The following is a 4,563-nucleotide window of genomic DNA, read 5'->3' on the forward strand; positions in this document are numbered from 1 at the left end:
GTGATAATGACTTTAATCAAATAATAAAAGACACTCTTCCAAAACATATAATCCACTCTTGCTTAAAAGCTTATGAGTGATTAACAATTACAACTCAAAGACACGGTCCAACTCTAATATCAACGAGATATAAGAGTGGCTCATAAATAACAAAGAACACTAAAAACCCTAATTTCATAATACTCAAGTGTAGCTCTCTCTTTGTTAAATTAGCTTAGCAAAGTTATCTTTAAATAGCCTTTGGTAAGCGTGGGCTTAGGCTTAAAACCGCAACAGATCCAATATGGATTGTTGCATAAATTATGTAGAATCTTCTGCATAAAATCAGGAACAAGATCACTTTTTTTGTAAAATGTTGCAATACTCCTTTTTATGAAATAAGTGCACGGCTGGAAACGAAATAAGAGTTCCTAAAATAAACCTTCTTGAACAGTCAGATATGATAGTTGAATATTCAGAGAATCTTCAGAGATCTCATAATAAAATAAGTCTTCAAGAAGTAAAACAAAACCTGGAAAGATGTCTGATCAATATGTCAAGACATCTTGCTTAACATCTTACTATGATACATGTTTTAACAAAATTGTTGCCAATATAAAAAACACAAACCTAACAATCTCCCCCTTTGGCAAATTTTGGCTAAAACAACCTTTACATCATATAGCTGGAGAAAAGATAAAATAGCAACAATAATCACAAACACAAAACCAAACAACCAAACACTTGGTATAACACCAAGACATATTAGAGGCACACGCAACATAAATAAATAGAAACCCGACTTCACAGAAAACACATCGAGAGAAATAAACTCTCACACTCCAAGCCTCCTTCAGAGAAGAAATTCTTAGAAATAAAATGTCAAGACATTTTGTCTTACATCATAATAACCACACAACAACCTAAGCACAAACAAATCAAACTCCCCCTAAATGTCATGATCAACAACACATAAACTACTCCCCCTGTCACACAGGAAACATACTCCCCTTCAAAGAAACAACCTTCACACAGAGATCACATGGCATAAAAAAACATCAAGAGCACGACTAGCACAACTCTACACTCTTTACTCCCCCTTTTAAGCCAGAATATGACAAACCAAGTTGACATTCATCAATGGCAACAAAACAATAGAGCAAAGTAGTAGCAGAACATGTAAGTTAGAGAAACATAACATGGCACACAAAGGTGCAATATTCAGGGCAAGGGCCCACAAAAAAACATACATAATCAAACATAAAAACAAACAGCTCAGATGTTAGCAGAAGCATTTAATTCATCTGTAGAAGTAGCACCACCTGCAGCAACAATAACATCCTCTTCTTCCTCATCTTCTTCTCCAGCATCACCAGGAACATTCTTATCGGGACTCTCTTCAGCCAAAGATTTGATCAGTCTTTCAAACCTGATCTTCCTTTCAGTGCAGGTCTTGATAGTATCATCCAAAGCTTTGCATGTGTCCTTTAATTCAGCAATCATACCAGCCTTGGAGGTTGAAATGGCAGACTCTTTGTTAGATGTCAAGACAATATCGGGGACATGTGTCCCTGCAAATAACCTATAGTGAAGAGAAAGATAAGATCCCCTCTTGCTAGTAACATCAACATTATTCAGGATACCTGGGTGTTGACTGAGAATGATTCCATATATAAGTGAAGGAAATGCAATGGGCATCTTCACTGCACAAGTACCAGCATGCTTCAATGTTTTTTCAAAAACATAATATCCAAAATCAAAGTTGGTCTTGGTACCAACTACATAGATGAACTTCCCCAATCCAGTGGCAATGGTTGATTGTGGGAACCCAGTTAGCAACATCAATCCTATGAAGGATTACATACTTTAGACTTAACTTTCCAGCTGACAGCTTTCCTTTTCTAGGCCATTGTACAACCTGTTTTGCAGTAATTTCTTTGCAAACCTGGTTGTTAGTCACCTCTATCTCAGGTTGCTCATCCTCACATCTGCCTTCACGTACCTATTAATCACATTAGGAGAAAATTCCACACATTTTCCTCTCACAAAAACTTTTCTAATTCCTTGCTTTTATTGTTATCATAGTCAGCTGGGATGTTAATAATAAATTCCTTCACCAGCACCTCATAACATTTTCCAAAGCCTGTAAGACTTTTCATCAAACCTGCATGTTCAATGAGTTTCATAACTTCCTTGCACTCAAGTGCATCTTGTCCAAGTTCCCTTTCTATATCTAGCCTTCTCTAGTAAACAAATTTCCATATCTCCACATTATCAACAGAGTGGAATGAGATATTATCTAAAGGCACCTCAGGAACATTCAGAAGCATCTTTCTCACCACTGCTTTGTTCAGAGGGGTGATGTCCTAAACATCATGTTCAACATCATAATCTGATTTACTAGAAGAGATCTCCTTCCTCTTCCTAGTAGGATCCATAACTTTGCTCCAGCTTTTCGTGGGACCAATAACAACTTTCTTCTTGGCAGTCTTAGAGGGCATGCCTTCATTCATCACAACCTTGTCTCTTTTATTCTTCGGCCTCTTGGCAATTCCAGGGGCCAAATTCTTAGCAATGGGTTCTTCATCTGAGTCCAAATCATCAATATTCACAATGACAGTGGATTTTTATTTCCTTCTACCAGGGTTTTCCTCCTCATAAGACACATCTTACTTCTCCTCGACAGTCACACATATAGGGTTATCAAGAGACACAACTTTATCAAACTCAGTTGAGATGGAGTCATTATCACAACCACAAATAGGGTTCTCAAGGGTGGTTTTATCTGGATGCACAACTTGGGCCAAGGATGTTGTAACATCTGGCACATCACCAGACCTAGCTTCCTTCAGAATAGTAGCCACTAACCTGCGGATACTTTTATCAATGGAAACTTTTTCAGCCTCACTCATATTAGGGTTTATCTTTTCAGATACAGATGAACCAGAGGCTTCCACTCTAATAACAGGTTTTTACCTAATAACCTCTTTAGCAGAAGTATTCACATTAGATTCAACATTAGTAGATTGAATGGGTTCAACATAAAGACTTGTCATAGAATGAGTTTTCTTGACAACAATAGATGGTTTGGGAGACTTACTCACAGCAATTGCCTTATCCTTCTTTGCAGATGGAGTTCTCACCTTCTTTTGAATAGGGACAGGGCATGGAACCATTGACAAAGGAACTACATCAAGGATCATCTCGGAGAGGCCCATCATTGCAGTAGAGGAAGCTACCCTAGCTTTCATGGGGGGTGAAGTTGAGTTGTCCTTTGAGACGCTGATGAGTGTTGAAGTAGATTGTTCCGACATCTTGAAAATAGCTTGGAAAAGGATTTTAAGATGGAGATAGGTAAGCACAAAGAAGAGGAAATTTCTGAGAATAACATGAACTGAAATGGCAGATTAGATGAAAATAAGGAGATAACATGTTTGAAAACAAATGAGGAAAGTTTGAAATGATTTCCTTTGAGTAGCGTGCACCACTGAATGAAGGGAAGAGAAAGTTTTTATTGCATGTTTAAATAAAAATAATTGCTATAATTCCTCAAAAATGAAAATTTCAAGTTCACCCCTTAGTTTTTCAAATTGATTCGCGTCCAATGCCTTAGTGAAAATATCATCTTGTTGCTTCTCAATGGACACATGCTCAAGGGTAACAATCGTGTCTTTAACAAGATCCCTGATAAAATGATGATGAATGTCAATGTGCTTTGTCATGCTGTGTTGAATATGATTTTTGGAGATATTTATAGCACTCATGTTGTCACAATATAATGTCATGACATCTTGTTTGACATTATATTCTTTTAACATCTGCTTCATCCAATTCAACTGAGAATAACTACTTCCTGCTGCAATATACTCGGCCTCAACAGTGGATAAGGACATGCAATTTTGCTTCTTGCTGAACTAAGATATAAGATTGTTCCCTAAGAATAAGCAACCTCTTGAAGTGTTTTTCCTATCATCATCACTACCTGCCCAATCTGCATCACAATACCCTACAAGTATGGAATTAGATACATGAGAGTATAACATACCATAATCATTTGTATCATTGATGTACTTCAAAATCCTCTTCACTTGATTGATGTGACTCATTTTGGGCTCAACTTGATATCTTGCACAAACATCTACAACAAATGTGATGTCAAGTCAGTTAGTTGTAAGGTATAACAGGCTACCAATCATGTTCTTGTACAAACATTGATCCACAATAACACCTTTTTCATCTTTAGATAACTTCGAATGAGTAGGTGCAGGTTTCTTCTTGTGACTAGCATTCTCCATACCAAACGTATTCATTATGTTCTTGGCATACTTATTTTGAGAGATGAAGATAGAATCATCCATCTGCTTCACTTGAAGACCAAGAAAACATGTTAATTCACCAACAAGACTCATCTCAAATTCAGATTGCATCTGCTTGACAAAATATTGAACCATCTCACTTGACATTCCACCAAACACAATGCCATCCACATATATCTGAGCAATCGTGAGTTTTCCATCCTTCTCCTTAACAAACATGGTCTTCTCTATTCCTCCTTTCCTATAGCCATTATTGACAAGAAACTCT

General features: G+C 37.0%; 1 pseudogene; it reads right to left on the reverse strand.

Moving 5' to 3' along the window:
* Window positions 1-1,254: 1,254 nt before the first annotated feature.
* On the reverse strand, window positions 1,255-2,603 carry LOC127103843 (uncharacterized; annotated as a pseudogene).
* Between the last annotated feature and the right edge of the window lie 1,960 nt (window positions 2,604-4,563).

This window comes from Lathyrus oleraceus, chromosome 7, assembly GCF_024323335.1.
Source record: "Lathyrus oleraceus cultivar Zhongwan6 chromosome 7, CAAS_Psat_ZW6_1.0, whole genome shotgun sequence".
NCBI lineage: Eukaryota > Viridiplantae > Streptophyta > Magnoliopsida > Fabales > Fabaceae > Lathyrus > Lathyrus oleraceus.